At 41.0% G+C, this 10178-nt stretch overlaps 1 non-coding gene across 1 annotated transcript; it reads right to left on the reverse strand.

The window, feature by feature from the left end:
* Positions 1 to 749: 749 nt before the first annotated feature.
* On the reverse strand, positions 750 to 856 carry LOC112088664. The gene has a single exon (XR_002900609.1). It is a non-coding gene; the product is annotated as a small nucleolar RNA R71 (small nucleolar RNA).
* Positions 857 to 10178: the final 9322 nt, after the last annotated feature.

The following is a 10178-nucleotide window of genomic DNA, read 5'->3' on the forward strand; positions in this document are numbered from 1 at the left end:
TTATTAATTGGCGCCGTTGCCATATTGTGTGGGGATTGTTAGCATTAGTTTCTGATATAGTTTTTGAGATCAAGTTTATTTTGTTTTACTGATCACTTTTCAAGCTCTGTCTTTGTTTTCAGGTTTATGATCGCAAGAAGCCAAGCCAGAAGACAAAGAGAAAGAGCTGTTCACTTGGAAAGGTTATGAATGAATCAGCAAGTTGGGAATTAGCATCAGGCTCAAGAAGCAGTCACGGTCAAAGAGCTGGTAATGGGATTGGAATTCAAGTTCAACAAGCTCCAGTCCATCAGGGACAAGCTCAGGATAACCAGAACCAAGACCGACCTCAGGTTAATCCACCATAGCCACACCCAAACCCACCCAGACGTCATCAGCCTCCACCAGTCTTTGTTGGTGAGAATGACCGAGCTTATGCACACCAGTATGGAGCAGGAATCAGGCCACCTCCTGTCCAAAACAACAACTTTGAGGTGAAGGCCTCTTTGATCAATATGGTTCAGAATCAGAAGTTCCATGGCTTACCTATGGAGGATCCCTTGGAGCATCTGGATCAGTTTGACAGAGTTTGTGATCTCACTAAGATCAATGGGGTATCTGAAGACAGCTTCAAACTGAGATTGTTCCCATTCAGCCTTGGAGATAAGGCACATCAGTGGGAAAAGAACCTCCCAAGAGGATCCATCCACACATGGGAGCAATGCAAGATTTCTTTTCTGTACAAGTTCTTCTCAAGCTCAAGGACTGCAAAGCTAAGGAACCAGATTTCCAGCTTCACTCAACATTCTAGTGAGACATTTGGAGAAGCTTTGGACAGGTTTAGAAGCTACACAAACAAGTGTCCACATCATGGCTTTTCAGAAGCCTCTCTCCTTAGAATTTTGTATAGAGGAGCTGTTCCTAAGATCAGGATTCAGTTGGACACAGCATCAAATGGAAATTTCTTGGCAAAAGAAATCAATGCAGCTATGGAACTTGTTGAGAACTTAGCCATGAGCCAAGACACTTATGGGGAAGATTATGATAGAAGCTATAGAGGAGAAGATTCTGGTAGACACCAAGGGCTGGAAGAGAAGTTTAAAGTGCTGAATATAAAGCTTGACAAAGCCCTAGCTGCCACTCAAAAGCCTATACACTATGTGAGTGAGGAGAAGAGATGCTTCACAAATATCAATGAAGAGGGTCTCACTCAAGAGGAGTTGCACTTCATTGGGAATAAAAACAAGTTCAATGGTTACAACAACTTCAACAAACACCAGAACTTGTCCTATAGGAGCAAAAATGTGGTCAACCCCCAAGACCAAATATACACTCCTCAAAGCTTTGTCCAACAGAATCAGTACCAAGGTAACTCCCAAGGTCAACAGGGTTTTCAGCAACCAGCGGTTCAGAATCAAGGGAATAGCTTCAATAACCAACTCAGCTTCCAGCAACAAAGGCCACCACCTCCTGGTTTTGCCCCACCACCTGTTCAACAAAGTCCTGATTTCAATGTTGTTCTCCAACAACTCTTACTAGGACAACAAAAGATGGTATCTGACCTGGAGACACTGGGCGCTGAACTAAAGGCTATTAAAAAGAACAAGGGCATCTGCACTTCTGAACCACAAGTCTCTCTTCTTGGTAAAGCTGTTCAAAACCCAAAGGATTATTGCAATGCCATCTACTCCAATGATGACCACTCAGCTGCTGTGCAAGAGATTGAAGATCTCCTTTATGGTCAAGTTTCTAGTGAGACTGCACAAACTCATGAGGATGAAGACACCATTATAGATGATTTCATGGGCTTCTTACATGAACTCAATGAGGACATTGAGAGCAAAAGTGTGGGGGCAGCCGGTTCAGTTTTTTCTGTTAAGCAAGGGAATGATTCAGTGTCTATTGAAACAAAGGAGCTGCCAACTGGTCAAGCAAAGCCAACAGATAGTGCCTCCACCTCTGAATCAAGTCAGATGAAACTCACCTCCCTCCCAAAGCTAGGCAACCCAGGGAAGTTCACCATCTCTTGCACTCTTGGCAACTTTAAAGTGGAGAATGCTTTGTGTGACTCAGGGTCAAGTGTTAGCATAATGTCTAAGGACATGATGGAGAAGCTAAAGGTCAAGTCTATAACGTCCTACCCTTCTTCTATCACCTTTGGAGATTCCTACTCCAAGAAACCATATGGGTTTCTGGAAAACTATCCACTACAGGTTGGTGAATGCATAATTCCCACTGATTTTGTCATCATGAAGATGAAGAAGACCAAAGAGCTCCCCTTATTGCTTGGAACTTCATTTCTCAACACCACTGGTGCTATGATTGACTTTGATACTCAAAGAGTGGTGCTTTCAAAAGTGGATAAGGATGTCTTTTACCCTGTTACACCTCCTTTGGCTGAATTTTGTGGATCAGTTGTTCAAGTGATAGAACCCCCTAAGGTACTTGAGATGAAGTATGTAAGCACTGCTGGAATTCTTGGTGGATCCCAATATCTTTCAGCTTTGGAAAAGGAGAGAGACCCTCACTCCAATGGTTACAAGTATGAGAATGGAGGGACACTGATCAGAGAAGAAGACATCTTGCTCTCATGGTCTCCTACACTTGATGATCTAAAGATGATGAACACCATGAGTGATGGCTCAGCAACAAAAGACAAGAGAATTGAAACTGACCTTTCTTCTCAAGATTTTACTCTGACTCCTTGGGCTGATGATGATGGATCTCTGAAGTATAAGCTGGATTGCAATGGGAAGCCAGGTCTGTTTGCTGAAGTGAGGGGATGTCTCACAAAAGCCATCTTTGATAAAGACACAGATGGTATTCAAGAGCTGGTGGACAAAGGTCTCAAGATGGGATCTCGAGGACAAGGGTCTAATGGTTCCAAAAGGCAGCAACACAACTCAGCTTTCTTGCTCAGGACCATTGAAGTGCTGAAAAGGATCAGTACTCCACCTCACCCCAACTAAGAACAGGTTTTGCAAAGTCAAACTTAGTGACTTTAAACAAAGTGCTCTTGGAAGACACCCGAAGCTTATCCTTTTTAATGCTTTCTTTTGGTGTTTTTAGGATGTTTTGATGTGTCTTGTGGAGTGTGTTCAGGTTACAGATGACCTGGTGTTCTTTGGCCTCAAGGAATGGTGGACAAGATGCAAGGAAATGCAAATTTTGGCTAAGTTCACAGTTTGCCACGACCATGAATCACTGCTTGACGCAGGCGTGGCATGAGGTTTTTTCTTGGATGCCAACTTTCGGTGATTGCCATGGGGAGATTGCCACGCCCAGAATTGAACCGTGGCAAGTTGAATTTTGAATAGACCACCATTCGGCTTTTGCCACGGGAGGAATGCCACGGGTAGATTAGAGGCGTGGCAACATGTTTTAAGGCAGCAGAACCTTTGGCTTTTGCCATGGTCTCTTTGCCACGGTCACATCCAAGCCGTGGCAATGTGTTAGAGGAAGAACAAAAGAATGCCACGGGCTGTCCAGAGGAGCTTCCAGACCGTGGCAACAGAGAGTGGCAAGAGGAACAATGCACAAAAACGAGCTCCAGCCCTCACTACAAGCACGTTCAGATCAGTGCAAGGAGCAGCATCAAAACTAGGACACTTCCAGTGATGTTTAGCCTCCTGATATTCACAATTCCACAACTCCCTTCCATCAAAAACAAATCTGGTAACACTCCAAACCCCGTGTACATATGCATCTAGTTCTTTATTTCTCATTTTGCATCTTTCTTGCTTTTGCCTTTCACTTCTCTCTTATGCTTTTATAACACAGGGGACTGTGTTATTTAAGTGTGGGGGGAGGAGTGTAGTGTCTACTAATCATGTTTTCTCTGTTCTTATTTTCTCTTTTGCATTTTGAGTCTCATCTAGTTGCATCTAAATGCATATAAAAATCAGAAAATTTTCACAAAAAATGTTCATTCTAGTCGCATTCACATTTTTTAGGATCGAGTCTAGTTGCATCATATAGGTTGCATCTTGCAGGGAGTAATGATAGGTTTTCTAGAGAGTACATCACTTTGAGAACTTGAACTGAATATGCTTGTGAATCTTTTTCTGTGCTTGCAAAGTCTGAAACGATCTGAATCTGAGAAGCAAGTTTGAATTGAATTCAACTCTAATTAAGTGAGAACCTTGAACTTGACTTGAAAATATCTTGTGATGCATTGTTTGAATAAGCTTGTGGATACCGACATACATACTTGAGCTAGAACCATTGTTTTTACCGCCCTTTTTCCTTAGCTCAAGTAGCTGAATCCGCATCATGGATCAGTTCCCTCACCTTGACCCCATCCTTCTTTCAAGCCAATGTTTGTGTGTGAATTGAAAGGCCACCTTGGATCAAACTTAGCAGAAAGTGTTAGGTTTAGAGCGACAAGGGCAAGTCTCATTGAGTGTTAAGTTCCATCATCAAGGAGCTGAGAGATTTGGTGAGAACTAAGTGTGGGGGAATACTTGTTGGTGAGTGGAAAAAAGAGAGATGAGTGGAAATAAAAGGAGAATGGTGAGAACTAGGGGATAGAAAAAGAAAAGAAATCAGTCTTGGAGTTTTAAGTCAAAGAAAGTGAGCTCTAGTGTTTTGAAAAGAAAAAGTCTAGCCTCAGGGTGAAAAGAAAAGAAAAGAAGCCCAAGAGCTCAAATGTTTTAAAAAGAAAGAAAAAGAGGCTAGAGGTTACAAAAGAAAGTGAAAAGAGCTATGTAAAGTTTGAACTCCAAGACTTGAGTGTGAAAATGAAAAGTGAGTCCCCTAGTGAGAGGAAAATGAGTGTGGAAAGTGAGGTTCTTGAGAGGTTGAGCAAGTGAGAAAGCTTTGAGTAGAGTGTGGGGTGTGATGAGTCTTTGCCCTTGTATGCATAGGTTTCTTTTTACCTTTAGCATTCTGCCAAAGTTTGATCATTCATAGAGAGATCCCTTTGCTGCATTAAACCCGCTTGAACACTGATGAGATCATTTTAATATCATAGCCTCTCCCTAGCCAAGCCAGCTTGTTTAAACATTGCATCATTAGATTCACCTGATAAAAGCTTAATGAATGTGAAAGAGTTGAGAGAGAGAAGAATTTGTGGAGATTCCTTGTTGAGTTGATATATCTCTGAGTATGGCTTTGCAATGCATAATTGAGCATGAACTTAAATTCTCATTGTGAACACTTCTCTCAAAAAGGAAATATGAACTCCCAATGCATTCAACCTCTCTCTCTCTCATTTGTTCTTTTTGCTTGAGGACAAGCAAAGGATAAGTGTGGGGGAGTTGATATATTCATAAATTGCATCATTTAGTGTACATATTCTAGTCCAAATCATGTCTCATTTGCATGCATTTTAGGTCTTTAGGCATTGTTTTAGGACTTAGGAGATTGCATTAGGTCCAAGAGAGTTTTGCATGTTTTGGAGTCTTAAACAGGTGCTTTTGGAGCCTATTTGGAGTGGAGGATGTGATTCAGATGAAGAAATGGAGTTGAAATGATCAAAAATAGTGAAAATGAGCAATTTTGGGTTTCTCGGCAAAATGCTGTACTGATAGCCGAAGATTCTCGGCCAAAATCCTTCCCGCGGGTAGCTCTCTCGGCCAAAAACACGTACCGCGGTCAAGTCTCTCGGCCAAAAATCCCGGGTGCAGATACATTTTCGAATTTGCGTCACTGGAAGATCTTGCCGGCCGATTCAGCTTACAGGGTCTTCAGAAAAGTTGGAGATAATTGAGTCAAGAACCCAGGACAGGTTGAATCAGGGCATTTGGAGCACTGAGCTGAAATATACGGTCACCGGAATACAGACCTCTTTCGCATCCATTCCGGAGCAATCCGATACTCCTGAATAATCGCCTGTCCGGGGAACCTTCCGTTCCGATTCAGCTGTCGGGGGCTTCATCAACTTTGGAGAATATTGGATCATGTTTCCAGATCAGGTGGAATCATAGAATTTGGAGGCGTGAGCAGAGAGTTAAGCTCACCGAATTCTCATTTTATTTTCTTAGTTAGCTGCTCTTAACACTAGATCTTTGCACATCACTCTGATCTAGAGCTTAGGCATTTCTCCACCCACAAGGTGTTTGATGAAATGCTTGAATGAGCTAAGCTAAGGGTTTATGCCTTTTTCATCAAGGATTGATAGTTTAATGCATAAATGACATATTTGAACTGTTTCTTAATGCTCATTAGTTCATATTTCACAAATGGGAATTTGGTTTGAAAGTGGACTAGTGTTGAGATTAATGCCTTCATGAGAGGATTAGTCTAGATTAGAGTTTTAAGTTGAAATGTTTGAGATCATGTGATTTCTTGTTATGTCTTTCTGTATAAGATTCAGTCTTCTTGGTTGAGAGATTGTTTGGTCACTTATTAGGCTTGATGCATTATGCTTGTTGATTGCTTGATTATATCTAATGGTTGTTAGACTTGACTAAGTGATTAACAAAGGGATTATTGTCATGGGAATGAATTAATCTGATTAAGAAGCCTAGACTAAAGAGTAGCAAGTGTTGCATTATGTTCTTAGCATCATGAATCAATATCTAAAGCACCCTAATCAATGATCACATCTAGAGGTTTATCTTTCATCATTTGATTTATCATTACTTTGTTTTGTTTGCTTTGCTTAGTTCATTAATCATTGCTTGTTTATTTCTTGCTTTATGCTTTCTTGTTACTTTGTTCACACCAAAACTCATCTTTGATCACTTGACTTAAGAGCTTATCACATAAACTAGTGCCTAACTACCACACATATGGATTGACACCCCTTATACTACTTTAACAAGGGGATTGATAACCCATCTAAGACCTGAAAAATCTTAGTTATCAGCCGCTGGTAGCGCACTCGCGACCGCGGTGCCAAATGTCCGAGGAGAGATATCCAGATCCTCTTGCTTCTTGTCTCCAATTCTTTTTCCTTGTGGAGAGTCTTCGGAAAAGAGTCTTGAGAGCCATTTAAACTTCACTATTGCTTCAATTAATTCTGCATCACCTCTCATATGAGCATTGGTTAAAGGTGTGCATAAGAAAATACCTTTGTTTGTCAAACTTGTAAATCCGGCGTTCTCTTTGGATGCTCTTCTTTCTAGAACATATCCAACATCCTTTGTAGCTCCTCCAGGGTCAAATATTGTATCTTCTATGCTGCCTATGATCAAACAATAAGAGTTCCTTGTAGTAATCACCGGGTATGGGGTTTTCTTGTTAATCTTCAGGAAACTCATATGTTGATGCAGGTAGTTGATGAGTGTTCCAACAGATGCTAGGAACGAAGTACCAAGTATCAAGGGTTTTGTTGCATTGTTTCTCATCTCCATAGCATGTGAACCAGTATAAACAAGACAACCTTTCCCTTGAAAAGGCAATTCTGGTTTGGATCCAAGTAGAGCTGCACCAGAAAAATCTCCATAGTGAATATAAATCTTAGAGGGATGAAAAATCGAATTACCTATATTCTCTGCAATGGCCTTTGGTATGAGATTCACAGCAGGTCCAGTATCACAAAGAGAATCACGAAATTTCACTTCCTTGATTGAGAATGGGGCATCAAACTTCTCGGAATCCTTCGTCTTAGAAAGCGCCTCCAATGGTGGTTTTGATGTCACCATTAGTGTCTTATCTTCCACGTGGTCTGTCTTACAGTCAAGATGGTGAGGAGCTGAAGGAGAAAAAAGCTTTGGTTCATCAAGAGGAAGGGACTATTGATCTTGTTTGTCGTCTCCAAAACACTTGAATGAATCGGTAGAGACGAGATCGTCACTAGGGATAGAAATAGGTTCTCCTTTTTCTTGATGACTGGCTTCCATGACGTGATGATCCAAAGGAATTTCATTTGATGGCCTCTTTATAACGAACTTGATGGAGGATTCTCCATCTACTTCACAAGATATCCAATACCCGTCATCCATAGATTCATTGAGCTCCTGAAGCATATCATCAATCTCGGTTTGGGAGACAGACGACATATCTTCATCAAAGAGAGGATCATGGATATCTCCGTGGGCATTGTAAGTTGAATAAGGGTCGTGGTCCCAGTAGAATCCTTGTTCCTCTAAACCTTCGTGAATTGATTTGTTGTGGGCTGCGAAGTCCTCTTGTGTGGTGGTTCGGAATTGAATTTGGATCCATTGAGGAGAGATCACGAATGTATTGTGCTTCTCGGCGTTGAGTGGCTTGAGGAGTGTTGTAAAAACCTCCCTTATAGTAGTAATTTTGTTTCATATGGTTCATTGCTTCATAACCTGAAACAAAGAAGAACAAAAAACAAAAATACGTAAAAAAGGTGTTCTAGAGTCGATTTACCAACCTTTCTTAGGGTTTTGCGGAAAAGAAAATGCGTGCCTTCCCTGGCAACGGCGCCAAAAACTTGATGTGGTGTGGTGTATCGAGGGAGTCAAGTTTTACCCTAAATGAAATCAATAGCCGCAAGTGCCCAGCTGATCGATTGTAGTACTTAGGGATCGAATCCACAGGGAAGGAGGATCTTTCCTGCAAAAGCCTTTGAAGGAAATATAAAGTAAGGAAGTCTAGAACCAGGAAAGTTTTGTGAGGATTTTGGTAATGTGTTTAAAATGTAAAAACGAATCTTAAAAAGAAAATACGGGAATTATAATGACCTTATAACTAAACTTAACGAAAACGGGTAAAAACGAGAAAAACGGCTAACCTAATTGCTTAAATGAAAATCGATTAAAAAGGAATGAAAATATTGAACTAAAGCTTGAAATAAAACGGTGTAAATCTATAAGAAAGAAAGCGTTGGGGTTCAGGGAAGTTTTCTCAGGGGTACGAACGATTCAAAACATTGCTAGAGAGTAAAATTGATAAGATCTTAGCTTAAACTTTTCGAACTGGAGTCACGGACGTATGATACGCCACTATTGTGATCATAGACAACTATCTCTGTCAATCCTGACCAGTAGGTTTCCACTCTGGCCCTGGAAAAGAAGAGATGCATTATGTTTAAGACTCGTCAGCATTCACAAATCGCCCATAGGTAGGTTTCCACTCCTATGTTTGTTTTGCCCTCCCAAACTAGATCTGACACCAAATGAACACTTTCGTGTCACCAAGCATCTGGATCAGATTGTAGTTCATGACGCTACTCTCATGCAGTAAAAACGAATTCAGAATAAAAAGTTCTAAGATTCGGCTCAAAAGCACATGGAATTCTCATCGAACATATAAATCCCCATCGAAAATCCCTTAATCCCAACAATAAAACTACTCAGACATGATGAACGAAATCAAAAACATAGTATTAAAAAGTAGAATAGAAACCGAAATTGAAAAAGAAAGAACAAGAGTTCAAGAGACAGATATCTCTCTCCCTAAAACCTAAAAACAAAGCTTAAAGTAAAATTTCTGTAAAGTATTTCGTCTCTCTTCTTCTCTCTTTAAAAACGACCCTAAATGACTTGTATTTATAGTCTCCAATACTCTCTGGTGTCTAGGGTTCCGGAATTGAGGCTGGGAAAGTGATACGGGCTTCAGAAATGGGCCTTCGGGCTCGGAGTTAGCTGGCCGCGGTCGGGATGAGTGTGACCGCGGGAAATGGGTGGCTGGCCGCGGTCGCGGTGCTTCTGACCGCGGGAAATGCTCTGTTAGCCGCGGGTGGAAACGCTTGCCGGCTGGTTTACGGGACATCTTGCTCTTCGCGTATCTTTTGATTGAACTGTTGGATTGCCAAGCTGTAAAGTGTGCTGGAAAGCTGATACTTCCATCTTTAATATCTCCAAATTTGAGCTGGATCAGACGGTAAGAAGGCCTTCAATCAGGGGTGAACTTCTGACGGTTTGACTCTGAGCTGAAATCTGGTTTTCTATCCATTTTGTTAAGCTTTTCCCGAAGTTACCTGAAAAGAGTCTTGGAACTACAAATACTAGAAAAACGTAATAAAAGTACTTGAAAGCAACTAAAAACATAGAAAAGTATTTCAAAACGATCCATAAAAGTGGTCAAAATATGGTGTTATCAGTGCTCCTGTAATGAGATTTTGAGCCACCAAACTTTGTTTTTCTAGGGTTAGGCGATGAAGAAGGGGATTCTTCCCTGCATCCATTGTTCTTTCTCCTGTATATCTAATTAGCTTTTTTATTTCATCTTATGCATTCTTTCATGTCTTTTATCATGTTGGATTAGTCCCAGAGAGTCAAGTTTCTAAAGAGTCATTCGATAGGTATGCATGTTTGATTAGGATTTCTAAGCTTCTAAACCAT

Source organism: Eutrema salsugineum, unplaced genomic scaffold, assembly GCF_000478725.1.
Source record: "Eutrema salsugineum unplaced genomic scaffold, Eutsalg1_0 scaffold_14, whole genome shotgun sequence".
Classification (NCBI taxonomy): domain Eukaryota; kingdom Viridiplantae; phylum Streptophyta; class Magnoliopsida; order Brassicales; family Brassicaceae; genus Eutrema; species Eutrema salsugineum.